The following is a 19,997-nucleotide window of genomic DNA, read 5'->3' as shown; positions in this document are numbered from 1 at the left end:
GTCCCGGCCCCGGACGCCTGGGTTCTGCGGTCCTCTCCCGCAAGGGTCTGCGTGGCTCGGGAGGGGCGGAGGTGGGGAGTGGGGAGGCGTTGGCTCAGCCCAACTTTTTTTCCCTGTCCATTTCTCCCACTTCCTCCCCGGTCGTGGGAGAGGTCCGGCGGGGGACGGGGGAGGGGGAGGAGGGGACGAGGGGTGAGAACAGCCTGACCCGGCCCGGCCGACTGCCCGTTGCACACAGTAGGCGTCCAGAGAGGGCTGGCTGGTGCGATCAGCCGCCTGGGGAGCTCTGAGCCTCAGTTTCCCCTTCCTTATTCCCTTGGTCGGAGAGGGCTGGCACCTGCTTCGTAGCTGTCGTTTACTGAACGCTTCTCTGGTGGCTGGCTCTGTCCGGGGTCCTGTTTACCTTCATTCTAACATCTAATGCCATTATCATGATCATTATTTATTGTTATTATCATTTTTACCACCATTACCTTACAGGCAGGAAACTTCCACTGCCGTGGGTGAAATGCACCCCGTTTGTCCTTCTCCGACTTCAAAGCTTTCCTCCCCCCACCCCAACCTCCTGCACTTTACTGCCTCTTCACACACGTATTAAAAGTGCCTTTAAACGCCCAAATGGGTTGAATTGGCTTTTGTAATAATAATTGGGCTTCAAGGGGAAACCCGGGAGGCCCCCAGAAGGGAAGCGACAGCCCCAGGACTTGCAGCCTGAAACCAGCCCCGGGGTAGGTGGAAAGGGACTGAGGGAGGGGCCGCATGCGTCTAGCGTGAGGGCGGAGCCCAGGGACTTTGTTCTAACGACCCTGCCTGGGATATAAGCCCTCTTCCTTCCAACGTGCAGATCCCAGGGCAGTGCTTGGTCTCTGTAGATACCTGAACCTCAAGCCTTAGTCCTCAATGGTCTCTTTTGCCATCCCGTCCAAGCTCCACCCACTCAGCCAGGGCAGGGGTGACTCAGGGTCCCCTCTGTACCACCCAGCCTCAGATATCTGGCACCCTTCTCTACAGTTAATAACCTGACTCAGAAGGGGCAGGGAACTCGTATGTAGGATTGGCGTTGAATCTAATCTTTATCAGGCCCTGGGAAAAAACAGGGATCATATGATTTCCATCTTACATTTGAGGAAATTGAGACCCAGAGAGGGACAGTGGCCAAGGATGTTGAACCCAGCTTCACCTGACTCTGGACCCTGCCGGAAGGGCTGTGGGCAGGTCCTTCAGAAAATAAATGCTGGGATGGCGTACCCCTACCCTGTGCCCACTCCTGTCCCTGCAGTGCAAAGAGAGGGAAGGGAGCAAAGCTTTGTCCTGACCCCCACTCCTCAGTCCCACCCCCTCCCCTCCCCAAAAAAAGATACCCAAGTAGATACTATTTGAAAACCTAATAAAGTATAAAAGATTGAGTTGCTGTGTGACCTTGGGCAGCTTACTTAACCTCTCTGACCCTCAGAGTCCTCTGTAAACAATAATGGTAGAGGGACTTCCCTGACGGTCCAGTAGTTAAGACACTGCACTTCCACTGCAGGGGGCATGGGTTCCATCCCTGGTCCTGCAACTAAGATCCCCACATGCCGCAGCGTGGCCAAAAAATAAAAATTAAAAAAAATGTTTTAATTAAAAAAGAATGATGGTAGAGACTTCCTAGGGTTGTGACAAAGGAGAAACAAGATGGTACATGTAACATACTTAAACAGAACAGTGCCTGCTGGTGGGAAGTCCTCAACACAGGATAGATGTGACCATGCTGTTATTGCTGTCATTATTATTATTATTTGAGCCATACCCTTCCCCCCACCCTGTTCCTGGCCAGTGTAGAGTTGAAACCCACATCTCCAAAGGTGAAAAATTCGCACACACACTCAAGACATTTTTTTTTTACCTCATTGGCAGACCCCACCCCCGCCAATGTGCTTGGCTAAAGGGTTCTTGGAATGTATCAGAACCAACTCCATCATAGCCATAAAACAATACAAAAGTTGATAAATACTTGAAACTTGCCTCAGAACAGATTTGTTCTAGGGTGAGTAGTAACACCAGCTCTCATTTTCTGAGTTCCACCTTTGTGTGTTATTTTAGTCTATCTGTGGAGCAGGGGTTATCATCCCTGATGTATGTGATAAAGACACCGAGACCCAGAGGGGGTAAGAAGTTTGCCAAAGTCACACAGCATGCCAGCGGGGTGACTTGAATTCGAGTTATATGGGCTAGGCTGCAAAGCTGTATAATATTTTGAACCGATAATTCTTGTCACCATAAACAGGTGTTGCTTCTGGGAGCAGAGTGAGAGAGCTTCTGTTTACTCTCTTTGATCTTTTGAATTTTGTATCATGCATTTATTACTTATAATAAAATAAAAAATACTTCTAAAGTAGCACATTACTTAACCTATGTGCTTCAAAGAACACCATCAAGAAAGTGAAAGAAAAACCTACAGAATGGGAGAAAATATTTGCAAATTGTAGATCTGATAAGGGTCTACTACCCAGGATATATAAAGAAATCTTTAACTCAACAATAAAAACACTACCAATTTTTTTAAGGGGCAAAGGATTTGAATAGACATTTCTCAAAAAAGATATATAAATAACCAATCAAGCTCATGAAAAGTTACCCAACATCATTAGTCATCAGGGAAATGCAAATCAAAACCACGAGGAGACACCACTTCACCCCTGCTAGGTTGGCTAGAATCAAAAAGACAGACTGTAACAAGTGTTGGTGAGGATGGAGAGAACCTGAAATCCTCATATGTGGCTGGTGGGAATGCAAAATGTTATAGCTGCTGTGGAAAACAGTTTGGCGCTTTCTCAAATGGTGAAGCAGAGAGTAACCATATGATCCCTCAATTCCACTCCTAGGTGTCTCTACCCAAGCGAAATGACAACAGGAATATCCATAACAGCATTATTCCTAAGAGCCAAAAGTAGAAACAGTCCAGGTGACCATCGACTGATTAGTGGATAAGTAAAATGTGGTCCATCCATACAATAGAATATTATTCAGCCTTAAAAAGGAGTGAAGCACATACATGCTACAATGTGAATGAACCTTGAAAACATGATGCTCAGTGAAATAAACCAGACACAAAAGGCCACATAGTGTATGATTCCATGTACATGGAATGTCCAGAACAGGCAAATCCAGAGACAGAAAGTGGGTTAGTGGATGCCTGGAGCTGGGAGGTGTTGGAGAGAATGGGGTGGGGGGAGTGCACCAATAGACGTGAAGTTTCTTTTTAGGGTGATGAAAATGTTCTGGGATTAGATAGTGGCCATGTTTGCACAACTCTATTACTAGGCTAGAAACCACTGAATTAAACAATTTAAAGGGTGAATTGTATAGCATGTGAATTATATCTTAATAGAAATTATATAGAGAGAGTTACTTTTTTTAAAAAACAAATTTATTTATTTATTTGTTTTTGGCTGCATTGGGTCTTCGTTGCTGTGCACGGGCTTTCCCTAGTTAGGGCGAGCAGGGGCTACTCTTTGTTGCAGTGTGCAGGCTTCTCATTGCAGTGGCTTCTCTTTTGCAGAGCATGGGCTCTAGGCACACAGGCTTCAGTAGTTGTGGCATGCAGGCTCAGTAGTTGTGGTTCGCGGGCTTAGTTGCTCCACGGCATGTAGGATCTTCCCAGACCAGGGCTCGAACCCGTGTCCCCTGCATTGGCAGGTGGATTCTTAACCACTGCGTCACCAGGGAAGTCCCTAGAGTTACTTTTTTATTGAAGTATAGTTGGTTTACAATAGCTTTACTTTTTGGTTGAGGAACATTTTGCAGTTGACAAAATTCTTACATCTTTGTGATCTCATTTAAGCTTCCAAATACCTGAGATATTTTAAAAGAGGGTATCTCAGTTACTACAGAAGGTCATACGGGTGCTGAGCTTGGAAGGGGGACTGGAGTTCAGGTTTCCTGAGTCATAAAGGTTTTCAAGTGGGGATGTTAGCTGTCATCTAGGGAACTTCTTGGATGAGACAGGTTGAGTTTCTGAGAGCTCGCTCCCTCCTGGGGGAAGACGTGGAGGAGAATCTCAGGGCCAAGTGAGCTCTGGGCAAGAGGGAGCCCGCCATCTCTCCATCCCAGACCCCAGCTCCTCCACAACCTAGGGGGGTGGCTGTCTGAACCCCTAAGGCTCCCATGCATGAAGCTGGCATTTCTTGAGACCAATCTTCTTGTTCTGATTCTGCAGCCCAGGTGACCCTCCCACTCTGGGCCTCAGCTTACCAATGGCAGCGAGTGCCATACCTCTTTCACAGGCTCACAAAGCAGCCACCAAACAAGGCAAGGTGCCTTTGGGAACTTGGATCAGATGTCTTTAGGTTTTGCTTGCTTGTTTGTTTTGTTCTGTTTCTAAATTTTATATTGGGGCACAGTTGATGAACAATGTTGGACTAGTTTCAGGTGTACAGCAAAGTGATTCCATTATACATATACATGTATCTATTCTTTTTCAAATTCTTTTCCCATTTACATTACGTCTTTAGGTTTTTCAACAGGTATTGACTGTTCTCTCAACCACGACCCAAGAGGGAGTGGATGAGGGGCCTTCCCTGACTGCTGTGGGTGAATTAGGGGCTGTAGCTGGGCCAGGGGCCCAGGGGCCTCACAGCTCGAGGTGTTAAAACAGTTTCTGCCGTGGACCCGGGTTCGATCCCTGGTCGGGGAACTAAGATCCCACAAGCCGCGTGGCGCAGTCGAAACAAAACGAAACAAACAAAAACACAGTTTGCACATGGGCCTTGGGAATCCTAGCTGATATTCCTGGAGGAACTTCTGGGAAAGGGAGCTGCGGGGTAAGTGTTCCACTTTTGAAAAAGGCAGGGACATAGGCAGGTTCTAAAACCCGGGGTGGGGAGGTGGGAGGAATTGAGAGATTGAGATTGACATATATACACTATTGATACTATGTATAAAATAGATAACTAATGAGAACCTACTGTACAGCACAGGGAACTCTACTCAGAGCTCTGTGGTGAACTAAATGGGAAGGAAATCCAAAAAAGAGGGGATATATGTATACGTATACCTGATTCATTTTGCCATACAGCAGAAACTAATACAATATTGTAAAGAGCTATACTCCAATAAAAATTTTTTTTAAAATCTGCCTATAATTTGCATAATGTAGTTTATGAAATAGAGTCACTGCAACCACCTTGAAAAAATTAATAAATCAAATAAAACCCAGGAGGGGATCACTGAGCTTGATGTTGACGCCATGACGATTTTAGAACATTCTGCTCAGTGTTTGGTCTGCCTGGAAGCCCACTTAGCCAGCCCTTAGTGCCTCCCATGGACGAAGTCCCTGGTCTCCAGCTTACATTTTAGTGGCAAATACTGACAATAAGCAAAGAGACAGATAAAATCATTTCAGACAATTAGCGGCGAGTAACTGAATAGACAGTGATGGGGGCCTGGGGGCTGTTTTTTTAAAATGAACACATGTCAAAAGATTTTATTTCGTTCATTAATTAATGAGGGAACCAGCAAGATGCTACAACGGGTTCAAAGGAATATCCGAAGAACATTCCTATAGAGACAGGTGAGCAATGCTGGAATGAATTACAGACAGAAGAAAACAGGACTGTGTATGATTCATTTGTATTTGTCTGGACAAGAATCATTGCCAGCGAGTTCCCTGGAGGTCCACTGGTTAGAACTCAGCGCTTTCACTGCCATGGTCCCAGGTTCAATACCTGGTCGGGGAGCTAAGATCCCACAAGCAGCGCCGCGTGGCCTAAATAAGTAAACAAATAAACAAAAGAAAACAAAAAAAGGATCATTGCCCTAAGTATCAGTTTTCTACACGTACACAGTTGTAGAATAGCCCAAAGATGGCAAAAGGTGAGAGACCTCATAGAATCAGACCATGGCTAGGTTTGTCTAGGGGCTAGTTCTGTTACTGAAATGATCATCAGGGAGAATTCTTCAAAGGAAGTGATACTGAGCAGAGATCTGAATGAGGATATGGGAGCAGGTTCCCAGGCCTGAGGGTAAAGGGTACAAGGTGGGACCGCCCCTCATGATGGAGGATCAGCCCGGAGGCCAGTATGGCTGGAGCAGCAGAGTCAGAGGGCAGTAAACGGGCACCTGCAGGCCAGGCAAGTGCTTTGGACTAAAGTGTCATGGATTCAGTCATAAAAAGGAGTGAAGCGCTGACACTCGCTACAACATGGAGGCGTCTTGAGAACACGATGCTCAGTGAGAGAAGCCAGACACAGGACTCATAGTGTGTGATTCCATTGATGGGAAACGTCCAGAACAGGCAAATCCACAGACACAGAGAGTGGGTTTGTGGTTGCCAGGGCCTAGGGGAAGGGGAGGGGAGTGACTGCTAAGGGGGATGGGGTAGTTTTTGGGGGTGATGGAAATGTTCAAAAATTAGATAGTAGTGACGGTTGCACAGTTCTGTGAAAACCACTGAATTGTCCACATTAAAGAGTGAATATTCTGGTAGTGAATAACATCTCAATTTTTAAAAAGCAAAGAAACACCCATGTTTAATAACAGCCGTATTCACAATAGCTAAAATATGGAAACAACCCAAATGTACATTGACCGATGAATGAAAAAGCAAAATGTAGTCCATCCACACAATGAAATATTACTCAGTCTTAAAAAGGAAGGGGATTCTGACACCTGCTACTACATGGATGAAACTTGAGGACATGATCCTCAGTGAAATTAGCCAGACACAAAAGACAAATACTGTCTGATCCCACTCACAGGAGGTCCCTAGAGGAGTCACATCCACAGAGACAAGAAGTAGATGGTGGGGGCCAGGGGTTGGGGGAGGGGGTGGGGAGTCAGTGTTTCATGGGGACAGAGTTTCAGTTTGGGAAGATGGGAAAGCTCTGGAGATGGATAGTGGTAATTTTTGCACAACAATGTGAGTATACTTAAACGTCACTGAATTGTACATTTAAAAATGGTTAAATTGGTAAATTTTATGTCATATATATGTTGCCAAAAAATTTTGTTTTAAGTTCAAAAGGAAAGTCGGCCTGGAACAGGATGTGAGGGTGGCCAGGCACCATCTCATTCCAAAGTCTGGGAACTCCTGCAGTGCCTAATGGATTCGCACATCCCATTAGTATGAAGCGTGGTCATTTGTGAGTAAAATTAAATGTTTTTCCTTTCCAAAAAATTAAAATTAAAAAATTGAAAGGTACCCCCCAAAAAGTATTGATGGAAAGACATCAGTAAGAATAGAATTACCATATGACTCAGCAATCCCACTCCTGGGCATATACCCAAAGAAAACCATAATTCAAAAAGACACATGTACCCCAATGTTCACTGCAGCTCTATTTACAATAGCCAGGTCACGGAAGCAACCTAAATGTCCATCAACAGATGAATGGATAAAGAAGATGTGGTACATATATACAATGGAGTATTACTCAGCCATAAAAAGGAACGAAATTGGTCATTTGTAGAGATGTGGATGGATCTAGACACTGTCATACAGAGTGAAGTAAATCAGAAAGAGAAAAACAAATACTGTATATTAACGCATATATGTGGAACCTAGAAAAATGGTACAGATGAACCAGGTTGCAGGGCAGAAACAGAGACACAGATGTAGAGAACAAAGGTATGGACACCAAGGGGGGAAAGTGGCGGGGGAGTGGTGGTGATGGGATGAATTGGGAGATTGGGATTGACATATATACACTAATACGTATAAAATGGATAATTAATAAGAAACTGCTGTATAAAAAAATAAATAAAATAAAATTCAAAAAAAAGAAAGACATCGGCCTGGGTTCGAGCAGACATGTGCCCTGCTTTATGTTTTGTTAATCTTTCCGATAACTGTGTAAGAGCCCTGAGCAGGGCAAGACCAGTTGGGATGCTGGTGTGGGCAGCCCGGTCAGCATAGATGGAGACAATAGTGGGGGAAGGTGGACAGGGTCCTTTTTTCTTTGGCCGCGCAGCACTCGGGATCTTAGTTCCCCAACCAGGGATCGAACCTGCTACGGAAGCACTCAGTCCCAACCACTGGACCGCCAGGGAAGTCCCTCCTTACACTTATTTTTATTTATTTTTTAAAGTCTTTATTGAATTTGTTACAATATTGCTTCTCTCTTATGTTTTGGTTTTTTGGTCCCTGAGGCATGTGGGAGCTTAGTTCCCCGACCAGGGATCGAACCCACACCCCCTGCATTGGAAGGCGAAGTCTTAACCACTGGACCACCAGGGAAGTCCCTCCCTACACTTATTTTTAAAAGGCTCATGATCTGCTTTGCCATCTTCAAAACCTGCGGCTTGACATCCTCCCATTTCTCTCTAACTCTGACCCTCCTAACTCCCTCTTATAAGGACCCTATGAAATATGTATATAAATTAGTTTCCTAGGGCCTCTGTAACAAAGTACCACAAACTGGGTGCCTGGGGACAGCAGAAATGTATTCCCTTTCAGTTCGGAAAGCCGGAAGTCCAAAGTCAAAGTATTGGCAGGGCCATTCTCCTTCCAAAGGCTCTGGGGAAGGGTCTGTCCCAGGCCTTTCGCCTGGCTTCCTTCCAGTAGCTTCAGGCCTCCCTTGGCTTGCAGGTGGCCAGCTTCCCCAGGTCCCTTTAGGTCATCTTCCCTCTGTGCTCATCTGTCTCTGCGTCCAAATGTCCCCTTCTTATAAGGACAGCAGTCACATTGGATTAGGGGCCCACTCTGCTCCAGCATGAACTCATTTTAACTGATTACATCTTCAACAAGCCTATTCACAAATAAAGTCACCTTCTAAGGTACTGGAGGTTAGTACTTCAACAAGTCATACATACATATGTGTATATGTTTATCTATCTATCTATCTATCTATCTAATCTTTTTCACCAGTGACTTTGAATAAAGATGCCAAGATGCTGAAGGCTAGCTTATCAGTTCTGGGAGAATGGAGATAAATTTGGATTCAAGGCATATCACAGCAAACACACAAGGAAACACTAACCTTCCTGGGAGAGCTGTAAAGTTCTATGCACACTCTCAAAAGCCAACTGAGGGGACTTCCCTGGCGGTCCAATAGTTAAGACCCTGTGCTTCCACTGCAGGGGGCAAGGTTTGGATCCCTAGTCATGGCAACAAACATCCCGAAAGCCACGCGCTGTGGCCAAAAAGGAAAAAAAAAAAGCAAGCCATTGAGTAAAAGGGGACAGAATTTCAGTTTGGGAAGATGAGACAGTCCTGGAGATGAATAGTGGGGATGGTTGCCCAACAATGTGAATGTGCTTAATGCCACTGAACTGCACACTTAGAAAGGGTTAAAATGCTCAATGTGATGTATGTATATTTTACTACAATTATTATTTTTTTAAGGTGGGAAGTCAGTTGATTCAGTGCAGTATGGGCTCCTGGATGGGATCCTGAAACAGAAAAAGGGCATTTGTGGAAAAACTGGTGAAATGTAAAGACAGTGTGGAGTTTTGTTCGTGGTGATTTATGGGTGTTCGTTCCTTAGTTGTGACAAAGATACCGTGGTGATATATGACAGCATTAGGGGAAGATGGGTGAAGGGGTATATGGGAAGCCTTTCTGGAATCTTTGCAAGTTTTCTGTAAATCTAAAATATTTCTGAAATAAAACATTGATTTAACAACAAAAAAGAAGCAAAAATTGAGTCTACATGGGTGTATATATTTGTCAGATTCATCCAACTCTATACGTAATATCTGTACATTTTATTGTATATAGCCTATACCTTAATTTTATAAAAACACACAGAAATTAAAACACCCGAAAAAAAGTTGCTTGACCAAAAATGCCTAAAAATATGCACAGCCTTTGGCCCAGAGATTCTGTATCTAGAAATTTATCCAAAGGAAATATTTTGAGACGGTCAAGCTATAGTAACTAGAAAAGTGGGTTACAAACCAGTACATTTAAAAGGTCCCATTATTCTGGGGTAGGGACTTCCCTGGCGGTCCAGTGGTTAGGACTCTGCACTTCCACTGTGGTTTTGATCCCTGTCTGGGGAACTAAGATCCCACATGCTGTGCTACATGGCCCCCCCAAAATTTTTTAAATAAATGAAAATAAAAGGTCCCATTATTCTTAAAAATATACACATGTATACGCTTTGTACACACACTGAGGTATCAACAGTGCTTATCTCTAGGTGGTGGGATAAGGGTGACTTTATTGCTTCTCTGAATATTTGCATTTTTCTTCAGTTAATATATATTTCTTTTCTAAAATTAAAAAAAAAAATTTTAAAGAGGTAATTGCACCAGATAGAACATCCTGTGAGGGTTTTGTATGAGTTTCCTTGGGCGACTGTAACAGATTACCCTAAATGTAGTGACTGAAAACAACACAGATTAATTTTCTTACATTTCTAGAGGTCAGAAGTCCAAAATGGGTCTTGGGCTGATCCTTCCGGAGGCTCCAGGGCAGCATCGGTTTCTGCCTTTTCTAGCTTCCAGTGGCGCCGCATGCCTGGCTCGTGGCCCCGTCCTCCATCCTCACAGCCAACAGTGCAGCATCTCCCGTCTCTCTCTGTCTCGGACCCTCCCATCACAGGGTCTTATAAGGACCCTGTGATGATGCTGGGCCCCTAGAGAATCCAGGATAATCTCCTTTGTCAAGAGCCTCAGCTTAATACCATCTGCAGAGTCCCTCTGACCACGTAAGGGACACAGACGTCTCTGGGAGACCATTATTCTGCCCATCACAGGTTTGTATGGACAAACCAGGCAATTAATAGTGCAGCTGAGATTCTGAAAAAGCTAATGTGATTTCAGGCCACATTAATAGAGGTCTAGCACTCAGCTCGAGGGAGATGGTGTTCTTACCAAACCATTCTGGGGATGAGACCAGCAGGCTGAAAGGAGACAAGGAGCCATGTCCCACGAGGAAAAGATGGACAGACAGACTGGTAGCTGAGCCTGGCTCCCAGGAGTTCTCTGTAGGGCTTACGGGTGGAAGGTGGAAATGATTCTGGGGTGTTCCCGAGGGAAGGAGGGATGTCAGACCTGCTCCCAGTCCTATCTGAGTCTCCTCTTACTGCCTGGCACCCAGCACTGGGCTCAGTAATGGGTGGTCCACTCTACTCTTGAGGGGTGGACGAGCCCAATATCAGGAGAAACTCCTGGAAGCCTTGTCGGGGGCAGGGGGTCTTTCCACCAGACTCATTCGGTCGAAATGCTGACAGGGCTGCCGAGGCCTAAGTCAGAGAATCCAGAGCAAAATTCAATTCCTAAAACCATGCAGGTGTTTGCACATCTGTATCCATAAGAGCATTATTCACAGAAGCCAAATCGACAGATGATGGATAAACAAGTTGCGGTCCATCCACACAGTGGAATATTATTCATCTTCAAAAAGGAAGGAGATTCTGACACCTGCTACAACATGGATGGACCTTGGGGACATGATGCTCAGTGAGAGAAGCCAGACACAGAAGGACAAATACTGTCGGATTCCACTCACAGGAGGCCCCTAGAGGACTCAAATCCATAGAGACAGAGAGTAGATGGTGGGGACCAGGGCCTGGGGGAGGGGCTGGGGAGTTAGTGTTTAATGCGGACCGAGTTTCAGTTTGGGAAGGTGAGAAAGTTCTGGAGATGTTTGCACAACAATGTGAATGTACTTAAAACCGCTGAGCTATGCACTTAAAAACGATCAAGATGGTAACTTTTGTGTATGTTTTACTACAATAAAAAAAATCAGGGTCTGTTTTTAAAAACAGGACTAAAAAAAAAAACCCAAAAGAAACTATTTTGGGGTCCAACTTAACAGAGCGCAGCCTTTTTATTTTCACAAGTGACGACATTGGAAAGAAAAGAACGTGAGAGCCACCAGCCACAAGTTCAGAGTCAAATGGCTCCCAGCTCGGCTTCTGGACGCTTCAAGCCCTGCCGTGACCACTCACAGGCACATTGCTGGTTTGGTGGGCAGGGACTTTGTCTGCCCTGGGTGCCCCATAAACCCGGAACTGGTGCCCGGGTGCAGGGAAAGCCAGGTGAGGCGCCGGAAGCCCCTGGTTCCCCAGTGGGTGGATGCCTCCTCCCATCCAGGCTCCTCCCAGGTCCCCAGAGCCCCACCCAGACGAGCTAACATTTAACCAGTACACCCCGGGGTGGCCAAACCAGGTGTGCAAGTATCGAAATACTTCAGTAGCTTCACGGAGGGCCCCCAGCATCACAGAGAAACATTTTCTAAGCAGCAGAGGGTGGGGCAATAATGGCTGGTCCATGGGTACCTGGGGGGCTAGGGAGCCTCACTTAAGGGGTGGCTTAGACTGCTCCAGAGGTGGAAAAGGCAGGACCGATCTGGTGCTGCTGTTTCTCCCTCCTTCCATCCACCCCCAGGATTCCCGTCTGTGCAATGGGCCCTGCCAGTCTGTGCAATGGGTCCTGCCAGCCGGAAGCTCCCAGTTTCCTGAGCGCCACTTTCCTGGATGCCCCTTCACATTCAGGCTGGATGACAGCTCCCAGGGGCCTCTCAGAACCTCGAAGGAGTGTTCCAAAGCCGGGGAGGGCTAGCCTGTCTGCCTTTGGGGTCCAGCCCAGGGTTCTGTCTCTGTCACTCTTTCCGCAGCCGGGTCCCCCCCCCGCCGCCCCCAAACAGGAGTTGGCTTAGGGCAGGGGATCACATTGGGGGTGGAATGGGTGTGATTCCCCTACCCCCTGGGGACAACTATGGCTGTCATATTGGGGGAGCTCCAGACATGGAGCTGGTGGAGGCCAGGGATGTCACTCAACACCCCACAGTGCCCAGGACAGCCCCACCCCAGGGAATGACCGGTCCCAAATGTCCACAGTGCCCAGGAGGAGAAACTGTGGCCTGGATCTAACGCGCCTGCTTGCTTTTTCCTCTCCGGGCTCTGCGGAGAAGGAAAACCACTGTGCGGTGGCCTCTGCTTGACCGGTGGCCAGGTCCCAGCCCTTGAGCCATCCCGCTGCCCTTCCCCCGTCCCCTGGCAAAGCCTCCTCTCCACCCACACCCCTACACTGCCCCAGGCAGCCTGTCTCCACGCTGGGGGGTCCTTGGCTTTTTATCTGTGCGAGGGGCCTGAGGCCAGTCCCTCAGTAGAGACGGTCTCCGTGGGTCAGCTTCATCTGAGGGACCCCGGGTGAACCAGGCCAGTCCCGTCCTCCCCCACCCCAGCCCCTGCCCACTCAGGGCCTTCTACAAGATGGTACCCCTGGGGGAGCCTGCAGAACGGAGGGGACCGCAGCCAGGGAAGGAGCAGAAGAGGAGAACGTGGCAGCCTTTCGGGTCGGCCAGACCTCCCCCTCGGATCTTTCCTTTTTTAAAATCACCACAATTGAAGGAGGGACTCCTCCCTCCATCCTGCCGCCTGCCACGTGGGCCAGCCAGGGGAGTCACCCGCTGGCCCTCTCGCTCCCTCGGCTGGTTTGGCTGCGAGGCACTAGCTTCAGTTTCACTTTGGTGTCACCGGTTTCACTTTCCGGGAGAGAAAGAAGAGAGACAGAGAGAGACAGGGAAGAGAAGAGGGACAGAGAGGGAGGGCAGCTGTGTTAGGTGCAAGGTCAGCCGCCGCCCTGTCCTTCGGGGCCACCGTCTGCCCGCCGCTCCCTCTCCTGACCTTCCTCTGGCCTGTGGATTCTCAGAGTCAAGGTCAAGGGGTCAAAGGGCAAGTTCTCTCTGCATGACCTTGGGCAAGGCAAGCCACCTTCTTATCCTGGGCTCCTTCCCCACACCGCCCGACCTCCTGTAAAAGTGGGGCAGGGGATCAGGTCCACCCCATGGGGTGCTGGGAAGATCAAAGCTCTGCTGACCGCTGACTTGGGCCGCAACATCCCCTTTGGGAGGGGGTGGAGCTAGGTCCAAGGCAGAACAGGATGTCGGCTGCCTTTACCCAGCAGGGACCCTTGGCCCAGAAACCACCAGAAAGGAGGATCCATGTGGCCTGAGTCGGGGCTGGGTGGGGAGTGGGGGCGGGGGATAGTGTCCCCTGAGGCCACCTGCTGTGGCTTGGGGCTCATGGTCTGGCAGATGGGGCTTCAGGCCCAGGTGCCCCACTTGCTTACTGGCAGGCCTGCCTGTCTCCAGGCAATGGCGTGGCCTTGTCCCCCTCACCCCTGCTGTTCTTCCTGCAGGGTGTGGGTCCACAGCCTGGGGCACGGATTCACTGTCTTCTGGGCCTGGTTGAGAGCCACTTGATGTCAGGAGATGGGCCCATTCTCCAGGACTCCCCAGACTGGACGGGAAGCGGGGAGGGGGGAGAGTCACCTGGGGATGTCAAGAACGTAGCTCAGGGAATTCCCTGGTGGTCCAGTGGTCAGGACGTGGGCTTTCACTGCCGTGGGCTTTCACTCCCGTGGGCCCGGGGTTCGATCCCTTGTCGGGGAACACAAGCTGCGTGGCGTGGACAAAAAACAAAAGACCCTCACAGCTCAGGGAGACAGGAAGTGTGGGAGCCAATGGGAGAGGGCAGTTCGTTTTTTATTTATTTATTTTTAATTTTTTTTTGAATTTTATTTATTTTTTATACAGCAGGTTCTTATTAGTTATCTATTATATATATATTACATTTTAGTGTATACATGTCAATCCCAATCTCCCAATTCATCCCACCATCCCCCCACCCTGCCACTTTCCCCCCTTCGTGTCCATACGTTTGTTCTCTACATCTATCGTTTTTTAGTATAACAGCTTTATTGAGATATAATTCAAATACCATACAGTTCACACACTTAAAGTGTGCGATTCACTGGTTTTCAGGACATTCACAGTGTTGTGCAACCATCACCGCTATCTTATCTTAGAACATTCTCATCCCCCCAAAAGGAAACCCCGTCCCCATTAGCATCACCCCCATCCCCTCCCCCAGTGAGTGTCGGGGCTTCACCCCTTTTCACGGCTGAGTGATGCTCCCGTGTGTGGATGTGCCTTATTCCGCTTATGCATTCCTCAGCCGATGGACGTTTGGGGTGTCTCCAGTTTGGGCTGCTGTGAATGAGGGCAGGTGTTAACCGAAGTAGGTGTTGGTTGGTGCATGTCCACGCACCATAGTGATGTCTGGGGACCCCACGTTTTCTGGGGGGTAAGAAGCACACCCTAAAAGGCACAGAGAGAAGGAGCACCCCCAGGGGCGGCCCGGCACCGAGTCTCCGTGGATCTTTGCCGGATGCTGAGGAAACACCTTCCCCATCTCCACCCCCGCCCAGGTTGGCTCCAATTGTGAACCCAGAGCTTCAAAAGGGAGAGTTTGAGAAGCTCCCAGAACCTCAGGGGCCAGCACGGAGCAGCAGGGCAGGCAGTCTGGGAGCAAGGCCCCGGAAGATGGCCCCTCCCTTTTAATGAGGAGTAGAGCCGGGCTGGGGGTGGGCCGGCCGAGGCGGGGGAGGGGAGAGCAGAGGAGAGGCAGGAAGAGGAGGAAGGCAGGGGCGGGGCTTCCTCAGAGGGCAGGTAGGCGGGCGGCTTCTTCGCACCTGTGCCGGGCTTTGCGCCGCCCCTTTGGCGGGGAGCCCCTGGGCAGGCGAGGAGGAGGGGGAGAGGGAGTCACACAGGATTCCGTTCCTGTCACTCCGGAGCCACTTCCTGCTCTTTAATGTGGGGTGAAAGCAGGAGACAGCGTACCTCCGGCTTCACGCATCCCGGGGAGACCCCACCCCTCTGCGTAGAAGCTGATCCCACTCGCCCCGCCCCCTCCTCCAACCCAAGTCCAGGTGTGGGGAGACCCGGTCCAGCAGCTCCTCACGTGCTCACTGGGCACCTGTACAACGTCTTTGGGGAAATACCCGCCTTTTTAATTGGGGCGACTCTTTCGGTTGTTAAGTTTTGAGGATTTTTTCTTTTTCTTTGTTGTAAGAATTCTTTATTTCCCCTGAGTACTAGGCCCGTCTCCCTTACAGGATTTGCAAATACTTTTTTCCCACTCTGTGGGCTTTCTCTTCACTCTCCTCAGGGCGTCCTTTGATGCACCCAAGTTTTCAATTTTGATCAAAGTCCAAGTTCATCTATATTTTCTTTTGCTGCTTGTGTCTGTGTGTCATGTTGAAGAATCCATCGCCAAGTTCAAGGCCATGAAGATGGGTGATGGGAAAGTCAAAGGAGCAATTTTGCTGAGGGTTTTACATGGGTGGGGGTCTGGCGGCCCTCGGCAGGGGGAAGGGAAAGGCTGCCTGAAGTTTGAGCAGGAGCTGAGGGTGGGGAGGGGGGAATGGAAGAGGAATTCCAGAACAGGGAACAGCAGGTGCAAAGACAGGGAGCCAAGAGTGAGTGAAAGGTTTGCACTGCCTCCCCCTCCCCCCCCTCTTCCCCCTCCCCTCCCCTCCTCTTCCCCCTCCCCTCCCCTCCCCTCCCCCTCCTCTTCCCCTCCCCCTCCTCTTCCCCCTCCCCCTCCTCTTCCCCCTCCCCCTCCCCTTCCTCTTCTCTCTCTCCTCCCCACTCCTCCTCCCTGACACTCTGACCCCTGGGAGGCCCCTACTGCTGTACAATGGGTCCCCCCAGAGACATCAGGGGTTGGGGGGTGATGTGTCTGTGCTTAGAAACCTCACTGGTCCCCACCTCAAAATCCAAGGCTGTTATAGAAGAAAGGAGATGGGTGGCCCGGCAGGGGAGCTGTGTGTGAACTTTCAGGTGAGTGTAGTGGGGCGGTCATCCCAGCCACACGGGAGGGCGGAGGGTTATGGGGGCTCAGAGAAGGCAGAGAGCCCTCCCCAAGAGATACCCACAAGTGAAGGACCAGGAGATAGGCAGGTGCAGATGGAAGGGAGTGAAAAGGCTCACAGGTGAGCAGAGTAGGAAGTGCGACAGGACAGACAGCAATGCCAGTGCTGGGGACAGGTGGGCTTGGTCTTCTGGGAGGGAGAGGGGACATAGGGACAGCCTTTACCTCCACCCAGGGCAGGCCACCAGGATGAGGGTATTTGTGGAGCGATAGGTCTAAGGGGAAGGTATGGGGGGGGTCTCCAGTCCAAGGCCTTGCCCTGCCCCACGGCCCAGCTCTCTCTGTGACTTTTTTCTTTTTATATTTATTATTATGATCATTATTATTTTTATTTTGGCTGCACTGGGTCTTAGTTGCGGCACACGGGATCTTCGTTGCGGCACACGGGATCTTTGGTTGCAGCATGTGGACTTTTTTTTTTTTAATAAATTTATGTATTTTTATTTATTTATTTTTGGCTGCGTTGGGTCTTTGTTGCTGCATGTGGGCTTTCTCTAGTTGTGGCAAGCGGGGGCTACTCTTCGTTGCAGTGCACGGATTGTCGTTGCAGTGGCTTCTCTTGTTGCAGAGCACAGGCTCTAGGAGCGCGGGCTTCAGTTGCAGCATGCAGGCTCAGTAGTTGCAGCTTGTGGGCTCTGGAGTGCAGGCTCAGTAGTTGTGGCACACAGGCTTAGTTGCTCCGCAGCATGTGGGATCTTCCTGGACCAGGGCTCGAACCCGTGTCCCCTGCATTGGCAGGCGGATTCCTAACCACTGCACCACCAGGAGAGCCCAGCATGTGGACTTCTTAGTTGCAGCATGCATGCGGGATCTAGTTCCCCGACCAGGGATTGAACCCGGGCCCCCTGAATTGGGAGCGTGGAGTCTTACCCGCTGGACCACCAGGGAAGTCCCTCTCTGTGACTTTTTGCAGGAGAATCTGTAACCTGAGGCCGGCTTCCCTGGATGTCCATGCCCTCCTAGCTGGTGTGACCCGCAAGAGGACGGCCACAGTGGGGATTGGCCTGGACCCCTATGGTGGTATTTCCGAGTATCCTGCTCCTTTGCTAATTCATCTTCCCAAACTTGCTTGTCTGAGTTCACCGCCCAGCTTGCAGTCGGCCATCGTCCCGGCCATAAAGTTCCGGTTTCTTAGCCAGACATCCAAGTGACCTGGCTTCCCACTCAGCCACCATGTTGTCCTGCACCCAAAGCCAGTGGGGGCTGAAATGTCGACAGGCTTCCGTTCGTTCACCTGGTAGGCACCCAACACCCCAGCCCCTATGTCCCCCCCCCCCAGAAACTAAACAGTCAACACGAGGTCCAGTGGAGGCAGACCTGACCCCTTTCTGAGTCCAGGCGCCCTCGCGGGCCCATTAGGAATGGGCACTGCTCTGCTGGATGGTTGTTAAAGATCTTGCACCCTGGCCCCGCTGCCACACCCTTGCTCACGCGAGTTCCCCTGCTCCCGATGCCCTCTCCGGTCCAAGGGTTCTCAGCGTGGACACCCAGTCCACGGCCTTCTGCCTGGTGCTGCCGCTAGGGCTGTGAACTCTCCAGCACACAGGGTGTGGAGATGGGGGGCGCCCGGCCTCTGTCGGGGGAGCTCGGAGCCTCTGGACGGGTCCCGCGTCGCCAGGGCTCGGGGGGGACGATGGGGTTAGCTATTCTGGCCAGTTCACGGGGTGTAGCCAGGGTGAAGGGAAAAGGGATTCAGGATGCTCAGGAGGAGAGGGTCTGCTCCTTCCTGGGGGGTCAGCAGTAGCCGTCTCATTTGGTCCGGGATGACCCCCTTGCAGGGGGCGTGGCCTCCCCCAGGGGTGGGGGTCAGGCGAGGGCCGGGGGTGGGGAAGAGACTCCACTGCGGGGCCTCGGGGCCTCCCTCACCTGAGGCTTCTCTCTGATTCTCCAGGTGCTTCTCTGCGGGCCTCCCTCGGTCCCCAGGGAAGCCTGGGCAGAAACCCGAGCCTCGGTTCAGGCTGCCATGGGGCCTGGACTCCCCCTCCGCCCTCCTTCCTCCTCCAGAGCCTAGGTGTCGTTGCCACGGGGACTGCAGACCGGGCAGGTCCTCCAGCCACTGGCCTGAAGTTCAAGGTGTGGCCTCCAGCCCCGGGTGGGTGGGTGGCTCGGGGCCCCGCACACCTGGTCAGCTGGGAGCCCCAGCCCCGGGAGGCGGGGCGAGACCCGCAGGGCCCCTGCTGGTTTCATTTTGAGGCCGTCCCTTCCCCTTCCTCACTCCCACTCTGCCCGCCTGATCCCCACTTTCTGGGAAATGCAGTGGCAGCTTCTTCTGAACTGAACTTGGTTAACCCGGAGTCCACTGAGTCCCGCCTCCCGGACCTGAGGCTTCCTGCCCGGCACACACCTCCACCCCTGGGGCTGGCTGAGCGCCCTTCTCCAGACTCCCTGCCTTCCAGAAGGTTCTGGGCTGCCCCTGCCCACACGCCCCCTGCCACACCGTGTCCCAGGCTCTGGACACAGGAAACCTGGGGGCTTCAGGCAGGGCTGCCTTGGACATAAAAGACCCAGGGTCTGACTTCTGCTACAGGGGAACTGTGGCCTTCTACACTGTTGGATCCCCAGAGGGGCGTGGGCTAAACCAGCTTCCTCCCCTCACTGCTGACAGGGGGCCGGGTTACTCTCTAGGAGGGGGACACCGCAGGCTTGGTGGGCGGAACAGCATCCCCGGCCCCACCCGCTGGATGCCAGGAGCCCCCCCAGTCGTGATGACCACAGATGCCCCCAGACATCAGTGTCCCCTGTGTTGAGGGGGGCAAGAGTGTCCCCACTGAGACCCAGTAGGCATGATGACAGCTGGGAGAGGACAGAGCAGCCTCTGGCCACGTGGGGCATCGAGCACTGGAGATGTGGGCCGTCCGAACTGAGATGCACGGTAAGGGCAAAACACACGGTATCACAACTCCGTACCAAAAAAAAAAAGAAAAAAAAAAGGAAAACACCAGACTAATTTTCATATTGATTGCAAAGTGCAAGGGTAATATTTTGACTACATTGGGTTAAATAAAACATACCATCCAATTACCTTCACCAGGGACTTCCCTGGCGGTTCCATGCTTCCACCACAGGGGGCACAGGTTTGATCCCTGATTAGGGAACTAAAAATCCTGCCTGTCATGTGCCACGCGGTGAGGCCAAAACAAAAAACAAACAAAAACAAGGAACCAGAAGGGTTAACTCTTTTTCCTATTTTAAATGTGGCCACAAGGAAATTTAAGTTGCGCCTGCAGCTGAATGATGCACGTGCGTCCCAGTGGCATCTGAGGGCGCAGGGGGCCGAGACCCGCCTGGAATCTGCCTGCCAGTTCTGAGTTCTGCACACCTTCTTTCCTTCCATTTTCCCCCTGCCCCATCCCC

The sequence above is a fragment of the Grampus griseus genome, assembly GCF_964374135.1.
Source record: "Grampus griseus genome assembly, chromosome: 3".
NCBI lineage: Eukaryota > Metazoa > Chordata > Mammalia > Artiodactyla > Delphinidae > Grampus > Grampus griseus.
This window is presented reverse-complemented; position numbering follows the sequence as displayed.